Below are 26,249 nucleotides of genomic sequence, written 5' to 3' on the forward strand. Positions count from 1 at the left end.
GCATCCTGCTATGATGTTCATCACCAAGCCGGAACACTCCGAGGCCAACCCTCAGTGCCAGACTGGCAGCCGGCCGGTGGCTGAGCCCGAGACCCCTGCTGTTCACAATAACAGTGGAGGCTGGCTCAGGTGGGTCTTTGGGAGTGGAAGAGTTAATAAGGAGGTTCATCTACCTGTCACGTTCCTGACCTGTTTTCCTTTTTCTTGTATTTATTTAGTTGGTCAGGGCGTGAGTTGGGTGGGTTTGTCTATGTTTGATTTTCTATGTTGGGATGTTTGTGTTCGGCCGGGTATGATTCTCAATCAGAGACAGCTGTCAATCGTTGTCCATGATTGAGAATCATACTTAGGCAGCCTGGGTTTCACGTGTGTTTTGTGGGTGTTTGTTTCCGTGTCTGTGTTTGTTGCACCACACGGTACTGTATCGGTTTATGCACTTCGTTAATTTGTTTTGTAATTCAGTAATCAGTTTCATTTTAATAAATCATTATGAACACTAACCACTCTGCGTATTGGTCCGATCCGTCTCGCCTCTCCTCGTCCGAGGAGGAGGAAGAATATGACGATAGCCGTAACACTACCTGAGGACAAAGACAGATCTGTAAGGAACTGGTTATTAACACTATATTCTATGTAGAGACAATTGAGTGGATTAAAAAATATATATTGTGGCTTGTTTCACATTGCTAATATCTTCCTCCTCAGATTGTCTGGGATCCAACTCTGCACAGATGGGTTAACAAAACTGAGCCCAAGGCTGAGGTACAAGCTTAAATTCAATGAAATTAAAAACAGTGAACAACCATTGTATTTCAACTGTGATAATATTACTAACAATTTGGAAAATGTGTTGATGTGTTTTACAGAACAAGTGTGTACCACCACCTCCACCGATGGGGACATGTGGATATCAGGGGAACACTAGCAGTGTCCCCAAAGGAGTGAATCCTTACTCTATGAAAGCAGGTGAATATTGCTTTAGAATACATGTGGTTTAAATCCTTTTGTCAATAGGGGGTGCTATTTGCACTTTGTAATAATTTCGTTCCCAAATTAAACTGCCTCGTACTCAATTCTTGCTCGTACAATATGCATATTATTACTACTATTGGATAGAAAACACTCTCTAGTTTCTAAAACCGTTTGAATTATTTCTCTGAGTGAAACAGAACTCATTCTGCAGCACATTTCCTGTCAGGAAGTGAGATTTCTGAAATCGAGGTCCCTGTTCTGAGGTCAGTTTATAAGTCCCCATGTAAGCTATGGGGCTACATGCACTGCATACGCCTTCCTCTAGATGTCAGTAAGCGGTGAAAATTTGAATGGAGTGGATTGCACCATCTGGGGGACTATAAAAGCTCATGGAAGTACTGCTCTTTTCAACGGGGCGCCTGGCGCAAGAGGGACATCACAATGGCGTCCTGCAAAAGAAAAGCTTTCGTTTTAGCAGTTCCATATCTCCGGTCATGTTTTTATTCGTTATAGGTGTTAAAGACATCATAAGGTAGTTAATTTAAACCGACTTATAGCAGTTTATATCAGTTTATTGCGATTTTCTGGGATTTCTTTGTGACGCGCTTTCACGAGTTGGACACCTCTCCAGTGGGTGGCTATCGTTAGCTGCTATTTCTACAGGAGAAGAGGACATCTTTCAACCAAAAGACGATTGTTCTGGAGAAAGGACACCTTGCCCAAGATTCTGATGGAAGCTCAGTAAATAGTAAGCAGTCTTTATGCTGTTAATTCGTATTTATGTTGACAAATGTCAAATAATAATTCCACCATGAATTTCGGTGCGGTCTCGCTTTAGCGCACGCTGTATTGCGCAGTAACGTTAATTTTAAAAATCTAACACAGCGGTTGCATTAAGAACTAATGTATCTTTCATTTGCTGTCCAACCTGTATTTTTTTTGTCAAGTTTATGATTACTTATCGATTAGAATAGGTGCCTCTCCAAGATGGCGCCGGACAGATTGCTTGAAGTTTAGGCCACTAATCACATTGTATAACCACGATTTGTGCCGCTAAATATGCACATTTTCGAACAAACCCTATATGCATTGTGTAATATGATGTTACAGGACTGTCATCTGATGAAGAATATCAAGGTTAGTCAAAAATTATATATCTTTTGCCTGTTTGTTACGATCGCTAACCTTTGCTGCTGGTAAATGGTGTTGTGTTTCTGGCTATTGTGGTAAGCTAATAAATGCTATATTGTGTTTTCGCTGTTAAACACTTAGAAAATCTGAAGTATTGGCTGGATTCACAAGATCTGTGTCTTTCATTTGCTGTACGCTGTGTATTTTTCATAAATGTTTTATGATGAGTAATTAGATAATACACGATGGTCTCTGTAGTTATTCTAGTTGCTTTGGTGAGAGTTGTGATGGTGGCTGCAATGGTAAACTATGATTTATACCTGAAATATGCACATTTTTCTAACAAAACATATGCTATACAATAAATATGTTATCAGACTGTCATCTGATGAAGTTGTTTCTTGGTTAGTGGCTATTTATATCTTTATTTGGTCGAATTTGTGATAGCTACTGATGCAGTAAAAAAATGGTGGAGTAAAAAAAGTGGTGTCTTTTGCTAACGTGGTTAGCTAATAGATTTACATATTGTGTCTTCCCTGTAAAACATTTTAAAAATCAGAAATGATGGCTGGATTCACAAGATGTGTATCTTTCATCTGGTGTCTTGGACTTGTGATTTAATGATATTTAGATGCTAGTATTTACTTGTGACGCTATGCTAGGCTATGCTAGTCAGCTTTTTTTACTGATGGGGGTGCTCCCGGATCCAGGTTTGGGAGGAACTAGAAGTTAACCAAGACTGTGTCAGCCGATCATAGATGTTCCTGATGGTCTCCTGTTAACACCTTTCCCACTACCAGCAGGTCTATGGGGCAGCAGATACCCTACAATGATGGGACCAACTCAAAGCCTCCAAGCCATGGGCCTGGACTGCTTCCTAGACAGCTCTCTGGCTTGCTCCCTCCTTCACACTTTGACCTCATGGCACCAATGGTTGTGCCACCTGACACTCTACCCTACTGAGGTATGACTCTGGAAAATCCTTCCAAATTGTATCCATTCATCATTAACTGAGATTTTACTTTAACATAGCAAATGGCTGAAGTAGCAAGGATGTTAACTATTTTTGTCCAACAGGCCATTTGCCCAGAGTGGATTTGCCATACATAGATCTTTTCAGCATTAAAAAACTTCAGCATTTCAAATGTATTAAAAGATAATCTTTTCATTAAATCTCTCCTTTGTGTCCTCATGTTCACATTAATTTCATGTGTTCTATCATCATTTACAATGCTTATTGCTTCTGCATTGCTTTACGTTACAGACAAGTATATATTATACACACATATTTTATTTTAGACATAAAAAAAATTGTTTTTGTGCTTTTGGACTTCCTACATTTACATTTACATATATTTTAAAAAACCAAAACATGTTTTTAATGTATTCCATAGACAGAACAAAATATATTTAGATGCATTTTGAATTCCTAAAGGTCAGTATTTTTATTTTCTGTGTCATGTGTTTATTCCCATTTATGTACATCCTGTATATGTTACCCTTCCAATGAGCTTATCATATAAACTACAACGCGAAAAGTACGGTTTACTTCACTTTTAATCATGTTAGCACAGGTAACAGCCATTTACAGTCTTTCTTTAGTTTTTCATTCTTACTCTTTCCAATTCACTTCAACTATATTTCTTTATTCCCCATGGGCTTCACCAGAGTACACACTAGTGGCTGGAATACAACTGTATTAAGCCCCTTACAACACCCCCCTGCAAAAATGAAATGTTGTCCCACTTGCAGCCTAGTATCCAAACTGATATGCCATTTTTAGTTTTTTTTAAAACAGTGTTTTTACGGCAAGAACACGGTACCAATACTATTATTGTACTGAGTGTACAACACATTCACAGGGATGTTGGCCCATGTTGACTCCAATGCTTCCCACAGTTGTGTCAAGTTGGCTGTATGTCTTTTGAGTGGTGGACCATTCTTGATACACGTTAAAAAAAACTTCAGCGTTGCAGTTCTTGAGACAAACTGGTACTCCTGGCACGTACTACCATGCCCCGTTGAAAAGCACGTAAATATTTTGTCTTGCCCATTTACCCTCTGAATGGCACACATACACAATCCATGTCTCAATTGTCCCAAGCCTTACAATACGTTTTAAAACCTGTCTCCTCCTCTTAATCTACACTGATTTTAAGTGGATTTTAAGTGGATAAGTGGTCTCTTCTTTTTCATTTTTCCTTTTGTATCCTTCATTTACATCATGTTGCTTTTTCTTACTTTCTCAACACATGATTTGTTTTGCTGCTATGTCTGAAGAGCACATTTATAGAGCCCTTTAACCTCTCTTGGGTAGGGGGTGGTATTTTCACGTCCTGAAGAAATGCGTGCCCAATGTAAACTGCCTGTTACTCAGGCCCAGAAGCTCGGATATGCATATAATTGGTAGATTTGGAAAGAAGACACTCTAAAGGTTCTGAAACTGTTAAAATCATGTCTATGAGTATAACAGAACTGACATAGCAGGCGAAACCCCGAGGACAAACTATCCCCCCAAAAATTCAGCCTTCCATTGTTTCCAATGGCTTTCATGTTTATTATGAGGCAAAGTCCTCCCAGATTGCAGTTCCTAGGTCTTCCACTAGATGTCAACAGTCTTTAGAAAGACTTTCAGGCTGGTTTTTGGAAAAATGAGCTAGAAGTTGTAGTTTTTCTAAGTTGCTCCCATTTTGCCTGTAGTGTTTCAATTGCGCTTGGGTGAAAGCGCGTTCTTTGTTATTTATCTCCAGTATTGAACATTCTATTCTCTGTCTTAAATGTAATTGTTTATTTACTTATTAGGGTACCTGAGGTTTGATTATAAGCGTTGTTTGACTTGTTTGGATAAGTTTATTGGTAACGTTTGGGATCCAGTTTGTATGCATTTTGAAGAAGGGAAACCGGTGGATTATTGAATGAAGCGTGCCAGCTAAACAGAGTTTTTATGGATATAAAGAAGGACTTTATCGAACAAAAGGACCATTTGTGATGTAACTGGGACCTTTTGGAGTGCCAACAGAAGAAGATCTTCAAAGGTAAGGCATTTATTATATTGCTATTTCTGACTTTCGTGTCGCACCTGCCTGGTTGAAAAATGTTTTTCATGTTTTTGTATGCGGGGCGTTGTCCTCAGGTAATCGCATGGTGTGCTTTCACCGTAAAGCCTTTTTGAAATCTGACACAGTCCCTGGATAAACAAGAAGTTAAGCTTTATGTTGAAGTATAATACTTGTATTTTCATGAATGCTAAATATTTATATATTTACCGCTAGAGCACAGGACGAGGTGTGCTAAAGATGGCATCGGTGTAATTTCCCTTGAATGAATATTGAAACGCTACCAAAGTTTGAATTGACCCAAGAGATGACCACACTTAAGACTTGCACGAACAACAAAAAGGATGGCAGCAGTGGGTTTTCAAACCCACGCCTCCAGAGAGACTGGAGCCTAAATCCAGTGCCTTAGACCACTCGGCCACACTACCCTTCACCGACAACAATCCCAAACTTTGTCATCTGTTACCTAAGCCTGCTAAGCTACCATTCATTTCGGTCTCTTATTTTTTCTTTTTTCCTTTTGTATCCTTCATTTATATCATGTTTCTTTTTCTTACTGTCTCAACACATTATTTGTTTTGCTGCTATGTCTGAAGAGCACATTTATAGAGCCCTTTAACCTCTCTTGGGTAGGGGGTGGTATTTTCACGTCTGGAAGAAAAGCGTGCCCAATGTAAAATGCCTGTTACTCAGGCCCAGAAGCTAGGATATGCATATAATTGGTAGATTTGGATAGAAGACACTCTAAAGGTTCTAAAACTGTTAAAACCATGTCTATGAGTATAACAGGACTGATATGGCAGGCGAAACCCCCGAGGACAAACTATCCCCCAAAAAATTCAGCCTTCCACTGTTTCCAATGGCTTTCATGTTTATTATGAGGCAGAGTCCTCCCAGATTGCAGTTCCTAGGTCTTCCACTAGATGTCAACAGTCTTTAGAAAGACTTTCAGGCTGGTTTTTGGAAAAATGAACTAGAAGTTGTAGTTTTTCTAAGTTGCTCCCATTTTGCCTGTAGTGTTTCAATTGCGCTTGGGTGAAAGCGCGTTCTTTGTTATTTATCTCCAGTATTGAACATTCTATTCTCTGTCTTAAATGTAATTGTTTATTTACTTATTAGGGTACCTGAGGTTTGATTATAAGCGTTGTTTGACTTGTTTGGATAAGTTTATTGGTAACGTTTGGGATCCATTTTGTATGCATTTTGAAGAAGGGAAACCGGTGGATTATTGAATGAAGCGTGCCAGCTAAACAGAGTTTTTATGGATATAAAGAAGGACTTTATCGAACAAAAGGACCATTTGTGATGTAACTGGGACCTTTTGGAGTGCCAACAGAAGAAGATCTTCAAAGGTAAGGCATTTATTATATTGCTATTTCTGACTTTCGTGTCGCACCTGCCTGGTTGAAAAATGTTTTTCATGTTTTTGTATGCGGGGCGTTGTCCTCAGGTAATCGCATGGTGTGCTTTCACCGTAAAGCCTTTTTGAAATCTGACACAGTGGCTGGATTAACAAGAAGTTAAGCTTTATGCTGAAGTATAATACTTGTATTTTCATGAATGCTAAATATTTATATATTTACCGCTAGAGCACAGGACGAGGTGTGCTAAAGATGGCATCGGTGTAATTTCCCTTGAATGAATATCGAAACGCTACCAAAGTTTGAATTGACCCAAGAGATGACCACACTTAAGACTTGCACGAACAACAAAAAGGATGGCAGCGGTGGGATTCGAACCCACGCCTCCAGAGAGACTGGACCCTAAATCCAGCGCCTTAGACCACTCGGCCACACTACCCTTCACCGTCAACAATCCCAAACTTTGTCATCTGTTACCTAAGCCTGCTAAGCTACCATTAATTTCGGTCTCTTATTTTTTCTTTTTTCCTTTTGTATCCTTCATTTATATCATGTTGCTTTTTCTTACTGTCTCAACACATTATTTGTTTTGCTGCTATGTCTGAAGAGCACATTTATAGAGCCCTTTAACCTCTCTTGGATAGGGGGTGGTATTTTCACGTCTGGAAGAAAAGCGTGCCCAATGTAAACTGCCTGTTACTCAGGCCCAGAAGCTAGGATATGCATGTAATTGGTAGATTTGGATAGAAGACACTCTAAAGGTTCTAAAACTGTTCAAATCATGTCTATGAGTATAACATAACTGATATGGCAGGCGAAACCCCGAGGACAAACCATCCCTCCAAAAATTCAGCCTTCCACTGTTTCCAATGGCTTTCATGTTTATTATGAGGCAAAGTCCTCCCAGATTGCAGTTCCTAGGGCGTCCACTAGATGTCAACAGTCTTTAGAAAGACTTTCAGGCTGGTTTTTGGAAAAATGAACTAGAAGTTGTAGTTTTTCTAAGTTGCTCCCATTTTGCCTGTAGTGTTTCAATTGCGCTTGGGTGAAAGCGCGTTCTTTGTTATTTATCTCCAGTATTGAACATTCTATTCTCTGTCTTAAATGTAATTGTTTATTTACTTATTAGGGTACCTGAGGTTTGATTATAAGCGTTGTTTGACTTGTTTGGATAAGTTTATTGGTAACGTTTGGGATCCATTTTGTATGCATTTTGAAGAAGGGAAACCGGTGGATTATTGAATGAAGCGTGCCAGCTAAACAGAGTTTTTATGGATATAAAGAAGGACTTTATCGAACAAAAGGACCATTTGTGATGTAACTGGGACCTTTTGGAGTGCCAACAGAAGAAGATCTTCAAAGGTAAGGCATTTATTATATTGCTATTTCTGACTTTCGTGTCGCACCTGCCTGGTTGAAAAATGTTTTTCATGTTTTTGTATGCGGGGCGTTGTCCTCAGGTAATCGCATGGTGTGCTTTCACCGTAAAGCCTTTTTGAAATCTGACACAGTCCCTGGATAAACAAGAAGTTAAGCTTTATGTTGAAGTATAATACTTGTATTTTCATGAATGCTAAATATTTATATATTTACCGCTAGAGCACAGGATGAGGTGTGCTAAAGATGGCATCGGTGTAATTTCCCTTGAATGAATATTGAAACGCTACCAAAGTTTGAATTGACCCAAGAGATGACCACACTTAAGACTTGCACGAACAACAAAAAGGATGGCAGCAGTGGGTTTTCAAACCCACGCCTCCAGAGAGACTGGAGCCTAAATCCAGTGCCTTAGACCACTCGGCCACACTACCCTTCACCGACAACAATCCCAAACTTTGTCATCTGTTACCTAAGCCTGCTAAGCTACCATTCATTTCGGTCTCTTATTTTTTCTTTTTTCCTTTTGTATCCTTCATTTATATCATGTTTCTTTTTCTTACTGTCTCAACACATTATTTGTTTTGCTGCTATGTCTGAAGAGCACATTTATAGAGCCCTTTAACCTCTCTTGGGTAGGGGGTGGTATTTTCACGTCTGGAAGAAAAGCGTGCCCAATGTAAACTGCCTGTTACTCAGGCCCAGAAGCTAGGATATGCATATAATTGGTAGATTTGGATAGAAGACACTCTAAAGGTTCTAAAACTGTTAAAACCATGTCTATGAGTATAACAGGACTGATATGGCAGGCGAAACCCCCGAGGACAAACTATCCCCCAAAAAATTCAGCCTTCCACTGTTTCCAATGGCTTTCATGTTTATTATGAGGCAGAGTCCTCCCAGATTGCAGTTCCTAGGTCTTCCACTAGATGTCAACAGTCTTTAGAAAGACTTTCAGGCTGGTTTTTGGAAAAATGAACTAGAAGTTGTAGTTTTTCTAAGTTGCTCCCATTTTGCCTGTAGTGTTTCAATTGCGCTTGGGTGAAAGCGCGTTCTTTGTTATTTATCTCCAGTATTGAACATTCTATTCTCTGTCTTAAATGTAATTGTTTATTTACTTATTAGGGTACCTGAGGTTTGATTATAAGCGTTGTTTGACTTGTTTGGATAAGTTTATTGGTAACGTTTGGGATCCATTTTGTATGCATTTTGAAGAAGGGAAACCGGTGGATTATTGAATGAAGCGTGCCAGCTAAACAGAGTTTTTATGGATATAAAGAAGGACTTTATCGAACAAAAGGACCATTTGTGATGTAACTGGGACCTTTTGGAGTGCCAACAGAAGAAGATCTTCAAAGGTAAGGCATTTATTATATTGCTATTTCTGACTTTCGTGTCGCACCTGCCTGGTTGAAAAATGTTTTTCATGTTTTTGTATGCGGGGCGTTGTCCTCAGGTAATCGCATGGTGTGCTTTCACCGTAAAGCCTTTTTGAAATCTGACACAGTGGCTGGATTAACAAGAAGTTAAGCTTTATGCTGAAGTATAATACTTGTATTTTCATGAATGCTAAATATTTATATATTTACCGCTAGAGCACAGGACGAGGTGTGCTAAAGATGGCATCGGTGTAATTTCCCTTGAATGAATATCGAAACGCTACCAAAGTTTGAATTGACCCAAGAGATGACCACACTTAAGACTTGCACGAACAACAAAAAGGATGGCAGCGGTGGGATTCGAACCCACGCCTCCAGAGAGACTGGACCCTAAATCCAGCGCCTTAGACCACTCGGCCACACTACCCTTCACCGTCAACAATCCCAAACTTTGTCATCTGTTACCTAAGCCTGCTAAGCTACCATTAATTTCGGTCTCTTATTTTTTCTTTTTTCCTTTTGTATCCTTCATTTATATCATGTTGCTTTTTCTTACTGTCTCAACACATTATTTGTTTTGCTGCTATGTCTGAAGAGCACATTTATAGAGCCCTTTAACCTCTCTTGGATAGGGGGTGGTATTTTCACGTCTGGAAGAAAAGCGTGCCCAATGTAAACTGCCTGTTACTCAGGCCCAGAAGCTAGGATATGCATGTAATTGGTAGATTTGGATAGAAGACACTCTAAAGGTTCTAAAACTGTTCAAATCATGTCTATGAGTATAACATAACTGATATGGCAGGCGAAACCCCGAGGACAAACCATCCCTCCAAAAATTCAGCCTTCCACTGTTTCCAATGGCTTTCATGTTTATTATGAGGCAAAGTCCTCCCAGATTGCAGTTCCTAGGGCGTCCACTAGATGTCAACAGTCTTTAGAAAGACTTTCAGGCTGGTTTTTGGAAAAATGAACTAGAAGTTGTAGTTTTTCTAAGTTGCTCCCATTTTGCCTGTAGTGTTTCAATTGCGCTTGGGTGAAAGCGCGTTCTTTGTTATTTATCTCCAGTATTGAACATTCTATTCTCTGTCTTAAATGTAATTGTTTATTTACTTATTAGGGTACCTGAGGTTTGATTATAAGCGTTGTTTGACTTGTTTGGATAAGTTTATTGGTAACGTTTGGGATCCATTTTGTATGCATTTTGAAGAAGGGAAACCGGTGGATTATTGAATGAAGCGTGCCAGCTAAACAGAGTTTTTATGGATATAAAGAAGGACTTTATCGAACAAAAGGACCATTTGTGATGTAACTGGGACCTTTTGGAGTGCCAACAGAAGAAGATCTTCAAAGGTAAGGCATTTATTATATTGCTATTTCTGACTTTCGTGTCGCACCTGCCTGGTTGAAAAATGTTTTTCATGTTTTTGTATGCGGGGCGTTGTCCTCAGGTAATCGCATGGTGTGCTTTCACCGTAAAGCCTTTTTGAAATCTGACACAGTCCCTGGATAAACAAGAAGTTAAGCTTTATGTTGAAGTATAATACTTGTATTTTCATGAATGCTAAATATTTATATATTTACCGCTAGAGCACAGGATGAGGTGTGCTAAAGATGGCATCGGTGTAATTTCCCTTGAATGAATATTGAAACGCTACCAAAGTTTGAATTGACCCAAGAGATGACCACACTTAAGACTTGCACGAACAACAAAAAGGATGGCAGCAGTGGGTTTTCAAACCCACGCCTCCAGAGAGACTGGAGCCTAAATCCAGTGCCTTAGACCACTCGGCCACACTACCCTTCACCGACAACAATCCCAAACTTTGTCATCTGTTACCTAAGCCTGCTAAGCTACCATTCATTTCGGTCTCTTATTTTTTCTTTTTTCCTTTTGTATCCTTCATTTATATCATGTTTCTTTTTCTTACTGTCTCAACACATTATTTGTTTTGCTGCTATGTCTGAAGAGCACATTTATAGAGCCCTTTAACCTCTCTTGGGTAGGGGGTGGTATTTTCACGTCTGGAAGAAAAGCGTGCCCAATGTAAAATGCCTGTTACTCAGGCCCAGAAGCTAGGATATGCATATAATTGGTAGATTTGGATAGAAGACACTCTAAAGGTTCTAAAACTGTTAAAACCATGTCTATGAGTATAACAGGACTGATATGGCAGGCGAAACCCCCGAGGACAAACTATCCCCCAAAAAATTCAGCCTTCCACTGTTTCCAATGGCTTTCATGTTTATTATGAGGCAGAGTCCTCCCAGATTGCAGTTCCTAGGTCTTCCACTAGATGTCAACAGTCTTTAGAAAGACTTTCAGGCTGGTTTTTGGAAAAATGAACTAGAAGTTGTAGTTTTTCTAAGTTGCTCCCATTTTGCCTGTAGTGTTTCAATTGCGCTTGGGTGAAAGCGCGTTCTTTGTTATTTATCTCCAGTATTGAACATTCTATTCTCTGTCTTAAATGTAATTGTTTATTTACTTATTAGGGTACCTGAGGTTTGATTATAAGCGTTGTTTGACTTGTTTGGATAAGTTTATTGGTAACGTTTGGGATCCATTTTGTATGCATTTTGAAGAAGGGAAACCGGTGGATTATTGAATGAAGCGTGCCAGCTAAACAGAGTTTTTATGGATATAAAGAAGGACTTTATCGAACAAAAGGACCATTTGTGATGTAACTGGGACCTTTTGGAGTGCCAACAGAAGAAGATCTTCAAAGGTAAGGCATTTATTATATTGCTATTTCTGACTTTCGTGTCGCACCTGCCTGGTTGAAAAATGTTTTTCATGTTTTTGTATGCGGGGCGTTGTCCTCAGGTAATCGCATGGTGTGCTTTCACCGTAAAGCCTTTTTGAAATCTGACACAGTGGCTGGATTAACAAGAAGTTAAGCTTTATGCTGAAGTATAATACTTGTATTTTCATGAATGCTAAATATTTATATATTTACCGCTAGAGCACAGGACGAGGTGTGCTAAAGATGGCATCGGTGTAATTTCCCTTGAATGAATATCGAAACGCTACCAAAGTTTGAATTGACCCAAGAGATGACCACACTTAAGACTTGCACGAACAACAAAAAGGATGGCAGCGGTGGGATTCGAACCCACGCCTCCAGAGAGACTGGACCCTAAATCCAGCGCCTTAGACCACTCGGCCACACTACCCTTCACCGTCAACAATCCCAAACTTTGTCATCTGTTACCTAAGCCTGCTAAGCTACCATTAATTTCGGTCTCTTATTTTTTCTTTTTTCCTTTTGTATCCTTCATTTATATCATGTTGCTTTTTCTTACTGTCTCAACACATTATTTGTTTTGCTGCTATGTCTGAAGAGCACATTTATAGAGCCCTTTAACCTCTCTTGGATAGGGGGTGGTATTTTCACGTCTGGAAGAAAAGCGTGCCCAATGTAAACTGCCTGTTACTCAGGCCCAGAAGCTAGGATATGCATGTAATTGGTAGATTTGGATAGAAGACACTCTAAAGGTTCTAAAACTGTTCAAATCATGTCTATGAGTATAACATAACTGATATGGCAGGCGAAACCCCGAGGACAAACCATCCCTCCAAAAATTCAGCCTTCCACTGTTTCCAATGGCTTTCATGTTTATTATGAGGCAAAGTCCTCCCAGATTGCAGTTCCTAGGGCGTCCACTAGATGTCAACAGTCTTTAGAAAGACTTTCAGGCTGGTTTTTGGAAAAATGAACTAGAAGTTGTAGTTTTTCTAAGTTGCTCCCATTTTGCCTGTAGTGTTTCAATTGCGCTTGGGTGAAAGCGCGTTCTTTGTTATTTATCTCCAGTATTGAACATTCTATTCTCTGTCTTAAATGTAATTGTTTATTTACTTATTAGGGTACCTGAGGTTTGATTATAAGCGTTGTTTGACTTGTTTGGATAAGTTTATTGGTAACGTTTGGGATCCATTTTGTATGCATTTTGAAGAAGGGAAACCGGTGGATTATTGAATGAAGCGTGCCAGCTAAACAGAGTTTTTATGGATATAAAGAAGGACTTTATCGAACAAAAGGACCATTTGTGATGTAACTGGGACCTTTTGGAGTGCCAACAGAAGAAGATCTTCAAAGGTAAGGCATTTATTATATTGCTATTTCTGACTTTCGTGTCGCACCTGCCTGGTTGAAAAATGTTTTTCATGTTTTTGTATGCGGGGCGTTGTCCTCAGGTAATCGCATGGTGTGCTTTCACCGTAAAGCCTTTTTGAAATCTGACACAGTGGCTGGATTAACAAGAAGTTAAGCTTTATGCTGAAGTATAATACTTGTATTTTCATGAATGCTAAATATTTATATATTTACCGCTAGAGCACAGGACGAGGTGTGCTAAAGATGGCATCGGTGTAATTTCCCTTGAATGAATATCGAAACGCTACCAAAGTTTGAATTGACCCAAGAGATGACCACACTTAAGACTTGCACGAACAACAAAAAGGATGGCAGCGGTGGGATTCGAACCCACGCCTCCAGAGAGACTGGAGCCTAAATCCAGCGCCTTAGACCACTCGGCCACACTACCCTTCACCGTCAACAATCCCAAACTTTGTCATCTGTTACCTAAGCCTGCTAAGCTACCATTAATTTCGGTCTCTTATTTTTTCTTTTTTCCTTTTGTATCCTTCATTTATATCATGTTGCTTTTTCTTACTGTCTCAACACATTATTTGTTTTGCTGCTATGTCTGAAGAGCACATTTATAGAGCCCTTTAACCTCTCTTGGATAGGGGGTGGTATTTTCACGTCTGGAAGAAAAGCGTGCCCAATGTAAACTGCCTGTTACTCAGGCCCAGAAGCTAGGATATGCATGTAATTGGTAGATTTGGATAGAAGACACTCTAAAGGTTCTAAAACTGTTCAAATCATGTCTATGAGTATAACATAACTGATATGGCAGGCGAAACCCCGAGGACAAACCATCCCTCCAAAAATTCAGCCTTCCACTGTTTCCAATGGCTTTCATGTTTATTATGAGGCAAAGTCCTCCCAGATTGCAGTTCCTAGGGCGTCCACTAGATGTCAACAGTCTTTAGAAAGACTTTCAGGCTGGTTTTTGGAAAAATGAGCTAGAAGTTGTAGTTTTTCTAAGTTGCTCCCATTTTGCCTGTAGTGTTTCAATTGCGCTTGGGTGAAAGCGCGTTCTTTGTTATTTATCTCCAGTATTGAACATTCTATTCTCTGTCTTAAATGTAATTGTTTATTTACTTATTAGGGTACCTGAGGTTTGATTATAAGCGTTGTTTGACTTGTTTGGATAAGTTTATTGGTAACGTTTGGGATCCATTTTGTATGCATTTTGAAGAAGGGAAACCGGTGGATTATTGAATGAAGCGTGCCAGCTAAACAGAGTTTTTATGGATATAAAGAAGGACTTTATCGAACAAAAGGACCATTTGTGATGTAACTGGGACCTTTTGGAGTGCCAACAGAAGAAGATCTTCAAAGGTAAGGCATTTATTATATTGCTATTTCTGACTTTCGTGTCGCACCTGCCTGGTTGAAAAATGTTTTTCATGTTTTTGTATGCGGGGCGTTGTCCTCAGGTAATCGCATGGTGTGCTTTCACCGTAAAGCCTTTTTGAAATCTGACACAGTGGCTGGATTAACAAGAAGTTAAGCTTTATGCTGAAGTATAATACTTGTATTTTCATGAATGCTAAATATTTATATATTTACCGCTAGAGCACAGGACGAGGTGTGCTAAAGATGGCATCGGTGTAATTTCCCTTGAATGAATATCGAAACGCTACCAAAGTTTGAATTGACCCAAGAGATGACCACACTTAAGACTTGCACAAACAACAAAAAGGATGGCAGCGGTGGGATTCGAACCCACGCCTCCAGAGAGACTGGACCCTAAATCCAGCGCCTTAGACCACTCGGCCACACTACCCTTCACCGTCAACAATCCCAAACTTTGTCATCTGTTACCTAAGCCTGCTAAGCTACCATTAATTTCGGTCTCTTATTTTTTCTTTTTTCCTTTTGTATCCTTCATTTATATCATGTTGCTTTTTCTTACTGTCTCAACACATTATTTGTTTTGCTGCTATGTCTGAAGAGCACATTTATAGAGCCCTTTAACCTCTCTTGGATAGGGGGTGGTATTTTCACGTCTGGAAGAAAAGCGTGCCCAATGTAAACTGCCTGTTACTCAGGCCCAGAAGCTAGGATATGCATGTAATTGGTAGATTTGGATAGAAGACACTCTAAAGGTTCTAAAACTGTTCAAATCATGTCTATGAGTATAACATAACTGATATGGCAGGCGAAACCCCGAGGACAAACCATCCCTCCAAAAATTCAGCCTTCCACTGTTTCCAATGGCTTTCATGTTTATTATGAGGCAAAGTCCTCCCAGATTGCAGTTCCTAGGGCGTCCACTAGATGTCAACAGTCTTTAGAAAGACTTTCAGGCTGGTTTTTGGAAAAATGAACTAGAAGTTGTAGTTTTTCTAAGTTGCTCCCATTTTGGCTGTAGTGTTTCAATTGCGCTTGGGTGAAAGCGCGCCCTTTGTTATCTATCTCCAGTATTAAACATTCTATTCTCTGTCTTAAACGTAATTGTTTATTTACTTATTAGGGTACCTGAGGTTTGATTATAAGCGTTGTTTGACTTGTTTGGATAAGTTTATTGGTAACGTTTGGGATTCATTTTGTATGCATTTTGAAGAAGGGAAACCGGTGGATTATTGAATGAAGCGTGCCAGCTAAACAGAGTTTTTATGGATATAAAGAAGGACTTTATCGAACAAAAGGACCATTTGTGATGTAACTGGGACCTTTTGGAGTGCCAACAGAAGAAGATCTTCAAAGGTAAGGCATTTATTATATTGCTATTTCTGACTTTCGTGTCGCACCTGCCTGGTTGAAAAATGTTTTTCATGTTTTTGTATGCGGGGCGTTGTCCTCAGGTAATCGCATGGTGTGCTTTCACCGTAAAGCCTTTTTGAAATCTGACACAGTCCCTGGATAAACAAGAAGTTAAGCTTTATGTTGAAGTATAATACTTGTATTTTCATGAATGCTAAATATTTATATATTTACCGCTAGAGCACAGGACGAGGTGTGCTAAAGATGGCATCGGTGTAATTTCCCTTGAATGAATATCGAAACGCTACCAAAGTTTGAATTGACCCAAGAGATGATCACACTTAAGACTTGCACGAACAACAAAAAGGATGGCAGCAGTGGGATTCGAACCCAAGCCTCCAGAGAGACTGGAGCCTAAATCCAGCGCCTTAGACCACTCGGCCACACTACCCTTCACCGACAACAATCCCAAACTTTGTCATCTGTTACCTAAGCCTGCTAAGCTACCATTAATTTCGGTCTCTTATTTTTTCTTTTTTCCTTTTGTATCCTTCATTTATATCATGTTGCTTTTTCTTACTGTCTCAACACATTATTTGTTTTGCTGCTATGTCTGAAGAGCACATTTATAGAGCCCTTTAACCTCTCTTGGGTAGGGGGTGGTATTTTCACGTCTGGAAGAAAAGCGTGCCCAATGTAAACTGCCTGTTACTCAGGCCCAGAAGCTAGGATATGCATATAATTGGTAGATTTGGATAGAAGACACTCTAAAGCAGGGGTGTCAAAGTCAAATGGACGGAGGGCCAAATAAAAAATTTAGCTACAAGCCGAGGGCCGGACTGTTCGAATGTTCATTGAAAATTTTTTAAATGACGCATATAGTCTAGTGAACCTAATTGAACCTACTGAAAACCTAACAAATATATTCCAATATGATCAGATAAATAAAGCAATATTTTCTTATGGCTCTGTCAGTAATCTTTAATTTTCAACAGACACAAAAGACAAATTTCCTTTATATAAAAATCCCCATAACATGAACATTAAATGAAAGAAACCGGTATTCAAGGCACCATCAGTAGCCTATATTTTCTATTTTAGCAAAAGTGGGCTAAATTTACTTCAAAGAAAAAAACAATAATAGCAATTTTCTATCATCCACTCAACTGAAATATTTTTAAAATATAATTGGATTGAAATACAATAAAATAAAGTGCAAAAATCTATTAACTTCTTGAGAATACAGGGGGTGCTGTTTCGCATTAGCATAATTGCCTCTACAGATTAAACTGCCTCTTTTTCAATTATTGCTGTTACTATATGCATATAACCATATAGCATTGGATAGAAAACAAGCTATGGTTTCTAAAACCGTTCCAATTGAGTCTCTGAGTCAAACACAGGTCATTTCACAGCACTTTCCCTGAGCCAGAAGAAAATTGCAAGATGTGTATGCTCGCTTCAAAGCTCTGCCTATATATGGTCACGCGACCTATGACCCGAATCACACTTCCTTCTTCTTCCTCTGGGTGTCTGGAAGACGTCAGAGGAGAAATGTTTTGTTTATCTTGTACTGACGTGAAATAAGACCTATTTCTTTAGCGTGACCGACAACTTCCGGTTTCTGAAATGCGCGTTTTCAGAGGTGGCATTGTATTTTGTTATGCTGACGTTACGGATGAAAACTATCTCCGTGTCGAAGTTTGTTTGATACATGTGACCATATCACCGTAATGTATGTTTTTTCAATATAGTTTAATCAGATTATTAGAATTTTTTCGGGAGTTTTGCCGTGTTCCGTTCTTTGAGTTTTTTAACTTTGGACATGGACCGTGCCAGTCGACCAGTACCCAGGCTAAATGAAGAGGGGAGGTTGCCATTGTGAATGGATTGAACGACTCATCAGGACTAAGGACACCTTGATCAACATTCTGATGAAAGACCAGCAATAGTAAGACCCAATTTACGATGTTATTTCATATATCTGTCGTGCATGTGAACTGGTCGGGCGCGTCCAGCCGGTTCTGGCTGGCCTCGTTATGCTAATTTAGCGATACATTTTGTTTTCGCTATAAAACATTTAAAAAATCTGAAATATTGTTTGGATTCACCAGATGTTGGGCTTTCAATGTCTGTACGCTGTGTATTTTTTCTGAAATGTTTTAAGACAAGTAATTAGTTATATAACGTTGGTCTCTGTAATTGTTCTAGCTGCATCAGCACTATATCAGATTGCAGCTGCAATGTAGAACTGTGATTTATACCTGAAAAATGCACATTTAAAAAAAAAAAACTATGCTATACCATAAATATGTTATCAGACTGTCATCTTATAAATTTGTTTGTTGGTTTGTGGCTATCAATATCTTAGTTTAGCCGAATTGGTGATAGCACCTGATGGAGTAAGAAACTGTTGGAGTAAGAAAATGGTGTCTTTTGCTAACGTGTTTAGCTAATAGATTTACATATTTTGTCTTCCCTGTAAAACATTTAAAAAATCTGAAATGGTGGTTTTATTCACAAGATCTGTGTCTTTCATTGGGTGTCTTGGACTTGTGATTTAATGATATTTAGATGCTACTATTTAATTGTGACGCTATGCTAGCGATGCTAATCAGTGTGTGGGGGGGGGGGGGTGCTCCCGGATCCGGGTTAGGTACTCTGTAGAGGTTAATCAAAAACAACACTTTGTTTAAGGAGAAGTAACATGCAGTGAAAACAAATATTAAACTTTAACTTTTAAACTTGAACTGAGTAAAAACTGTAAATATGTGATTGCACAGTAATGTTCACTTGTTTGAGGTTGAGGGTGATACTTGGTGGTGTCCCATCTTTTCCACAAGTTCATCAATGTTCGGGGTAAGGCTCTGAGCTGAGGAAATCCTCAGAATTGAGTGGAGGTGTTCAGCAGTAAGTCGACTTCTGTGTGATGTTTTGTTCAGGTTCATCAAAGAAAACAGTTGTTCACACAGGTATGTGCTGCCAAACATAGACAACGTTTGAGCAGCCTGGATGCGCAGCTGGGGCATTGTGTCGGGGAGGAAACGGGCGAACTCCGCAGCACCCACTGCCGCATATTTTGCCCTCAGTGCATCATTGCATTGGAGGTCAATCAACTCCATTTGGAGGTTTGGTGGTGAGCTTTCCACGTCAACAGCAAATGGGTTACCGAGCAGTTCCAACCTGCTTTTTTGTGCTTCAAAGTCAGCAAATCGGCGTCGAAAGTCAGCGGCAAGCATACCTATTTTATCAGCCAACTGTGCGCTCGGGAACGCACTGGTAGAGAGCTTCTCTTTCATGGTCTGGCAGCTGGGAAAGTGGCTCAAATTTTCTTTCCGCATCTGCGTCTCCCACAGAGTCAGTTTGGTTTTAAATGCCTTCACTGTACTGTACATATCAGAGATGACATGATCCCGACCCTGCAGCTGCAAGTTCATTGCATTCAGATGACTCGTAATGTCACACAGAAAAGCCATTTCACACAGAAACATTTCGTCTCGGAGTTGTGTTGTGTCTTTCCCTTTGCTGTCCAAGAACAGACAAATCTCCTCACGAAGCTCGAAACATCTTTGAAGCACCTTTCCCTGGCTTAGCCATCGCACCTCTGTGTGATAAGGCAAATCACCATGCTCCGTTTCTAACTCCGTCAGAAATGCCTTGAACTGGCGGTGATTCAAACCTTTGGCTCTGATAAAGTTAACTGTGCGCGTGATGATGCTCATTACATGCTCCATTTTCAAGGCTTTACCGCACAACGCTTCCTGGTGTATGATACAATGATAAGCTGTCAGCTCACCTGTCGCGTTTTCCTCTTGCATCTTTTCCCGTATCTTTGCCACCAGTCCGCTCCTGTGTCCACACATCGCAGGTGCTCCGTCGGTTGTCAAACCCACGAGTTTTTCCCAAGGCAGCTCCATCTCATTTACACATCTTGACACCTCTTCATACAAATCATGCCCCGTAGTTGTGCCATGCATAGGACGTAAAGCCAAAAACTCCTCTGTCACGCTTAGGCTGGAGTCCACTCCGCGGATGAAAATTGACAACTGGGCAATGTCAGAAATGTCGGTGCTCTCATCCACAGCCAAGGAATATGCAATGAAATCTTTTCCCTTTTTCACAAGCTGCTCTTTTAGATTGATGGACAACTGGTCTACTCTCTCGGCAATGGTGTTTCTGCTCAGACTCACATTTAAAAAGAGTTGCCTTTTTTCTGGGCAAACTTCGTCACAAACTTTAATCATGCAGTTTTTGATGAAATCCCCCTCCGTAAATGGCCGGGCTGATTTAGCGATCTCTTCTGCCAAAATAAAACTGGCCGTGACAGCAGCCTGGCCTTGTGATTTGGCTTTTTTGAACAGAGCCTGTCGAGATTTGAGGCCTCGTTTTAATTCCTCTGCCTTTTGTAGCCTTTGTTCCATGTCCATATTCTTGTTTTTGTCCGCGTGTTTCGTTTCATAATGTCGTCTCAGATTATACTCTTTCAGTACCGCCACACTTTCTCCACACAGAAGACACACATGTTTTCCAGCTACCTCCGTGAACATATACTCCGACTCCCACCTTGTTTGAAACCCCCGGTTCTCAGTGTCCACCTTCCGTTTTGCCATTTTTGATGGGTATCTGAAAGTTAATTTTACTGTGATGCTGACGACTGCTGTGCCAATAAATATTGAAATGAAGCAGCCTACTGCTCGGTGCGTCACCGTTGCATTGTGGGAAATGTAGTATTGGTGCGTGTAAAAGATCTGCGGGCTGCCGGCTTGCTGCGGTCTGCGGGCCGGTTCTAATAATAAATCAAGATCATCCCAGGGGCCGTAAAAAACCTTCTCGCGGGCCGGATGTGGCCCGCGGGCCTTGACTCTGACATATGTGCTCTAAAGGTTCTAAAACTGTTAAAACCATGTCTATGAGTATAACAGGACTGATATGGCAGGCGAAACCCCCGAGGACAAACTATCCCCCCAAAAATTCAGCCTTCCACTGTTTCCAATGGCTTTCATGTTTATTATGAGGCAGAGTCCTCCCAGATTGCAGTTCCTAGGTCTTCCACTAGATGTCAACAGTCTTTAGAAAGACTTTCAGGCTGGTTTTTGGAAAAATGAACTAGAAGTTGTAGTTTTTCTAAGTTGCTCCCATTTTGCCTGTAGTGTTTCAATTGCGCTTGGGTGAAAGCGCGTTCTTTGTTATTTATCTCCAGTATTGAACATTCTATTCTCTGTCTTAAATGTAATTGTTTATTTACTTATTAGGGTACCTGAGGTTTGATTATAAGCGTTGTTTGACTTGTTTGGATAAGTTTATTGGTAACGTTTGGGATCCATTTTGTATGCATTTTGAAGAAGGGAAACCGGTGGATTATTGAATGAAGCGTGCCAGCTAAACAGAGTTTTTATGGATATAAAGAAGGACTTTATCGAACAAAAGGACCATTTGTGATGTAACTGGGACCTTTTGGAGTGCCAACAGAAGAAGATCTTCAAAGGTAAGGCATTTATTATATTGCTATTTCTGACTTTCGTGTCGCACCTGCCTGGTTGAAAAATGTTTTTCATGTTTTTGTATGCGGGGCGTTGTCCTCAGGTAATCGCATGGTGTGCTTTCACCGTAAAGCCTTTTTGAAATCTGACACAGTGGCTGGATTAACAAGAAGTTAAGCTTTATGCTGAAGTATAATACTTGTATTTTCATGAATGCTAAATATTTATATATTTACCGCTAGAGCACAGGACGAGGTGTGCTAAAGATGGCATCGGTGTAATTTCCCTTGAATGAATATCGAAACGCTACCAAAGTTTGAATTGACCCAAGAGATGACCACACTTAAGACTTGCACGAACAACAAAAAGGATGGCAGCAGTGGGATTCGAACCCACGCCTCCAGAGAGACTGGACCCTAAATCCAGCGCCTTAGACCACTCGGCCACACTACCCTTCACCGATAAAATCCCAAACTTTGTCATCTGTTACCTAAGCCTGCTAAGCTACCATTAATTTCGGTCTCTTATTTTTTCTTTTTTCCTTTTGTATCCTTCATTTATATCATGTTGCTTTTTCTTACTGTCTCAACACATTATTTGTTTTGCTGCTATGTCTGAAGAGCACATTTATAGAGCCCTTTAACCTCTCTTGGATAGGGGGTGGTATTTTCACGTCTGGAAGAAAAGCGTGCCCAATGTAAACTGCCTGTTACTCAGGCCCAGAAGCTAGGATATGCATGTAATTGGTAGATTTGGATAGAAGACACTCTAAAGGTTCTAAAACTGTTCAAATCATGTCTATGAGTATAACATAACTGATATGGCAGGCGAAACCCCGAGGACAAACCATCCCTCCAAAAATTCAGCCTTCCACTGTTTCCAATGGCTTTCATGTTTATTATGAGGCAAAGTCCTCCCAGATTGCAGTTCCTAGGGCGTCCACTAGATGTCAACAGTCTTTAGAAAGACTTTCAGGCTGGTTTTTGGAAAAATGAACTAGAAGTTGTAGTTTTTCTAAGTTGCTCCCATTTTGGCTGTAGTGTTTCAATTGCGCTTGGGTGAAAGCGCGCCCTTTGTTATCTATCTCCAGTATTAAACATTCTATTCTCTGTCTTAAACGTAATTGTTTATTTACTTATTAGGGTACCTGAGGTTTGATTATAAGCGTTGTTTGACTTGTTTGGATAAGTTTATTGGTAACGTTTGGGATTCATTTTGTATGCATTTTGAAGAAGGGAAACCGGTGGATTATTGAATGAAGCGTGCCAGCTAAACAGAGTTTTTATGGATATAAAGAAGGACTTTATCGAACAAAAGGACCATTTGTGATGTAACTGGGACCTTTTGGAGTGCCAACAGAAGAAGATCTTCAAAGGTAAGGCATTTATTATATTGCTATTTCTGACTTTCGTGTCGCACCTGCCTGGTTGAAAAATGTTTTTCATGTTTTTGTATGCGGGGCGTTGTCCTCAGGTAATCGCATGGTGTGCTTTCACCGTAAAGCCTTTTTGAAATCTGACACAGTCCCTGGATAAACAAGAAGTTAAGCTTTATGTTGAAGTATAATACTTGTATTTTCATGAATGCTAAATATTTATATATTTACCGCTAGAGCACAGGACGAGGTGTGCTAAAGATGGCATCGGTGTAATTTCCCTTGAATGAATATCGAAACGCTACCAAAGTTTGAATTGACCCAAGAGATGATCACACTTAAGACTTGCACGAACAACAAAAAGGATGGCAGCAGTGGGATTCGAACCCAAGCCTCCAGAGAGACTGGAGCCTAAATCCAGCGCCTTAGACCACTCGGCCACACTACCCTTCACCGACAACAATCCCAAACTTTGTCATCTGTTACCTAAGCCTGCTAAGCTACCATTAATTTCGGTCTCTTATTTTTTCTTTTTTCCTTTTGTATCCTTCATTTATATCATGTTGCTTTTTCTTACTGTCTCAACACATTATTTGTTTTGCTGCTATGTCTGAAGAGCACATTTATAGAGCCCTTTAACCTCTCTTGGGTAGGGGGTGGTATTTTCACGTCTGGAAGAAAAGCGTGCCCAATGTAAACTGCCTGTTACTCAGGCCCAGAAGCTAGGATATGCATGTAATTGGTAGATTTGGATAGAAGACACTCTAAAGGTTCTAAAACTGTTCAAATCATGTCAATGAGTATAACATAACTGATATGGCAGGCGAAACCCCGAGGACAAACCATCCCCCCAAAAATTCAGCCTTCCACTGTTTCCAATGGCTTTCATGTTTATTATGAGGCAAAGTCCTCCCAGATTGCAGTTCCTAGGGCGTCCACTAGATGTCAACAGTCTTTAGAAAGACTTTCAGGCTGGTTTTTGGAAAAATGAGCTAGAAGTTGTAGTTTTTCTAAGTTGCTCCCATTTTGGCTGTAGTGTTTCAATTGCGCTTGGGTGAAAGCGCGCCCTTTGTTATCTATCTCCAGTATTAAACATTCTATTCTCTGTCTTAAACGTAATTGTTTATTTACTTATTAGGGTACCTGAGGTTTGATTATAAGCGTTGTTTGACTTGTTTGGATAAGTTTATTGGTAACGTTTGGGATTCATTTTGTATGCATTTTGAAGAAGGGAAACCGGTGGATTATTGAATGAAGCGTGCCAGCTAAACAGAGTTTTTATGGATATAAAGAAGGACTTTATCGAACAAAAGGACCATTTGTGATGTAACTGGGACCTTTTGGAGTGCCAACAGAAGAAGATCTTCAAAGGTAAGGCATTTATTATATTGCTATTTCTGACTTTCGTGTCGCACCTGCCTGGTTGAAAAATGTTTTTCATGTTTTTGTATGCGGGGCGTTGTCCTCAGATAATCGCATGGTGTGCTTTCACCGTAAAGCCTTTTTGAAATCTGACACAGTCCCTGGATAAACAAGAAGTTAAGCTTTATGTTGAAGTATAATACTTGTATTTTCATGAATGCTAAATATTTATATATTTACCGCTAGAGCACAGGACGAGGTGTGCTAAAGATGGCATCGGTGTAATTTCCCTTGAATGAATATCGAAACGCTACCAAAGTTTGAATTGACCCAAGAGATGACCACACTTAAGACTTGCACGAACAACAAAAAGGATGGCAGCAGTGGGATTCGAACCCACGCCACCAGAGAGACTGGAGCCTAAATCCAGCGCCTTAGACCACTCGGCCACACTACCCTTCACCATCAACAAGCCCAAACTTTGTCATCTGTTACCTAAGCCTGCTAAGCTACCATTAATTTCGGTCTCTTATTTTTTCTATTTTCCTTTTGTATCCTTCATTTATATCATGTTGCTTTTTCTTACTGTCTCAACACATTATTTGTTTTGCTGCTATGTCTGAAGAGCACATTTATTGAGCCCTTTAACCTCTCTTGGGTAGGGGGCGGTATTTTCACGTCCGGAAGAAAAGCGTGCCCAATGTAAACTGCCTGTTACTCAGGCCCAGAAGCTAGGATATGCATATAATTGGTAGATTTGGATAGAAGACACTCTAAAGGTTCTAAAACTGTTAAAACCATGTCTATGAGTATAACAGGACTGATATGGCAGGCGAAACCCCGAGGACAAACTATCCCCCCAAAAATTCAGCCTTCCACTGTTTCCAATGGCTTTCATGTTTATTATGACGCAAAGTCCTCCCAGATTGCAGTTCCTAGGGCGTCCACTAGATGTCAACAGTCTTTAGAAAGACTTTCAGGCTGGTTTTTGGAAAAATGAGCTAGAAGTTGTAGTTTTTCTAAGTTGCTCCCATTTTGGCTGTAGTGTTTCAATTGCGCTTGGGTGAAAGCGCGCCCTTTGTTATTTATCTCCAGTATTAAACATTCTATTCTCTGTCTTAAACGTAATTGTTTATTTACTTATTAGGGTACCTGAGGTTTGATTATAAGCGTTGTTTGACTTGTTTGGATAAGTTTATTGGTAACGTTTGGGATTCATTTTGTATGCATTTTGAAGAAGGGAAACCGGTGGATTATTGAATGAAGCGTGCCAGCTAAACAGAGTTTTTATGGATATAAAGAAGGACTTTATCGAACAAAAGGACCATTTGTGATGTAACTGGGACCTTTTGGAGTGCCAACAGAAGAAGATCTTCAAAGGTAAGGCATTTATTATATTGCTATTTCTGACTTTCGTGTCGCACCTGCCTGGTTGAAAAATGTTTTTCATGTTTTTGTATGCGGGGCGTTGTCCTCAGGTAATCGCATGGTGTGCTTTCACCGTAAAGCCTTTTTGAAATCTGACACAGTGGCTGGATTAACAAGAAGTTAAGCTTTATGCTGAAGTATAATACTTGTATTTTCATGAATGCTAAATATTTATATATTTACCGCTAGAGTACAGGACGAGGTGTGCTAAAGATGGCATCGGTGTAATTTCCCTTGAATGAATATCGAAACGCTACCAAAGTTTGAATTGACCCAAGAGATGACCACACTTAAGACTTGCACGAACAACAAAAAGGATGGCAGCAGTGGGATTCGAACCCACGCCTCCAGAGAGACTGGACCCTAAATCCAGCGCCTTAGACCACTCGGCCACACTACCCTTCACCGATAAAATCCCAAACTTTGTCATCTGTTACCTAAGCCTGCTAAGCTACCATTAATTTCGGTCTCTTATTTTTTCTTTTTTCCTTTTGT

At 40.0% G+C, this 26,249-nt stretch overlaps 1 long non-coding RNA gene and 13 other non-coding genes across 14 annotated transcripts; 1 reads left to right on the forward strand and 13 right to left on the reverse strand.

Annotated features, from left to right (window-relative positions):
* The first annotated feature begins 574 nt into the window (after positions 1–574).
* LOC129819157 (uncharacterized) lies at positions 575–925 on the forward strand. Its single transcript, XR_008754027.1, has 3 exons — positions 575–601; positions 706–762; positions 867–925. It is a non-coding gene; the product is annotated as an uncharacterized LOC129819157 (long non-coding RNA).
* Positions 926–5,504: 4,579 nt separating this feature from the next.
* Positions 5,505–5,587, reverse strand: trnal-uag (transfer RNA leucine (anticodon UAG)). Its single transcript has one exon. It is a non-coding gene; the product is annotated as a tRNA-Leu (tRNA).
* A 1,290-nt stretch (positions 5,588–6,877) lies between these two features.
* trnal-uag (transfer RNA leucine (anticodon UAG)) lies at positions 6,878–6,959 on the reverse strand. Its single transcript has one exon. It is a non-coding gene; the product is annotated as a tRNA-Leu (tRNA).
* Positions 6,960–8,248: 1,289 nt separating this feature from the next.
* On the reverse strand, positions 8,249–8,331 carry trnal-uag (transfer RNA leucine (anticodon UAG)). The gene has a single exon. It is a non-coding gene; the product is annotated as a tRNA-Leu (tRNA).
* A 1,290-nt stretch (positions 8,332–9,621) lies between these two features.
* Positions 9,622–9,703, reverse strand: trnal-uag (transfer RNA leucine (anticodon UAG)). Its single transcript has one exon. It is a non-coding gene; the product is annotated as a tRNA-Leu (tRNA).
* A 1,289-nt stretch (positions 9,704–10,992) lies between these two features.
* trnal-uag (transfer RNA leucine (anticodon UAG)) lies at positions 10,993–11,075 on the reverse strand. The gene has a single exon. It is a non-coding gene; the product is annotated as a tRNA-Leu (tRNA).
* Positions 11,076–12,365: 1,290 nt separating this feature from the next.
* On the reverse strand, positions 12,366–12,447 carry trnal-uag (transfer RNA leucine (anticodon UAG)). The gene has a single exon. It is a non-coding gene; the product is annotated as a tRNA-Leu (tRNA).
* Positions 12,448–13,736: 1,289 nt separating this feature from the next.
* On the reverse strand, positions 13,737–13,818 carry trnal-uag (transfer RNA leucine (anticodon UAG)). Its single transcript has one exon. It is a non-coding gene; the product is annotated as a tRNA-Leu (tRNA).
* Positions 13,819–15,107: 1,289 nt separating this feature from the next.
* On the reverse strand, positions 15,108–15,189 carry trnal-uag (transfer RNA leucine (anticodon UAG)). The gene has a single exon. It is a non-coding gene; the product is annotated as a tRNA-Leu (tRNA).
* A 1,289-nt stretch (positions 15,190–16,478) lies between these two features.
* On the reverse strand, positions 16,479–16,560 carry trnal-uag (transfer RNA leucine (anticodon UAG)). Its single transcript has one exon. It is a non-coding gene; the product is annotated as a tRNA-Leu (tRNA).
* Positions 16,561–21,960: 5,400 nt separating this feature from the next.
* On the reverse strand, positions 21,961–22,042 carry trnal-uag (transfer RNA leucine (anticodon UAG)). Its single transcript has one exon. It is a non-coding gene; the product is annotated as a tRNA-Leu (tRNA).
* Positions 22,043–23,330: 1,288 nt separating this feature from the next.
* Positions 23,331–23,412, reverse strand: trnal-uag (transfer RNA leucine (anticodon UAG)). The gene has a single exon. It is a non-coding gene; the product is annotated as a tRNA-Leu (tRNA).
* A 1,289-nt stretch (positions 23,413–24,701) lies between these two features.
* On the reverse strand, positions 24,702–24,783 carry trnal-uag (transfer RNA leucine (anticodon UAG)). The gene has a single exon. It is a non-coding gene; the product is annotated as a tRNA-Leu (tRNA).
* Positions 24,784–26,072: 1,289 nt separating this feature from the next.
* On the reverse strand, positions 26,073–26,154 carry trnal-uag (transfer RNA leucine (anticodon UAG)). Its single transcript has one exon. It is a non-coding gene; the product is annotated as a tRNA-Leu (tRNA).
* Positions 26,155–26,249: the final 95 nt, after the last annotated feature.

The sequence above is a fragment of the Salvelinus fontinalis genome, chromosome 21, assembly GCF_029448725.1.
Source record: "Salvelinus fontinalis isolate EN_2023a chromosome 21, ASM2944872v1, whole genome shotgun sequence".
Taxonomy (NCBI): Eukaryota; Metazoa; Chordata; class Actinopteri; order Salmoniformes; family Salmonidae; genus Salvelinus; species Salvelinus fontinalis.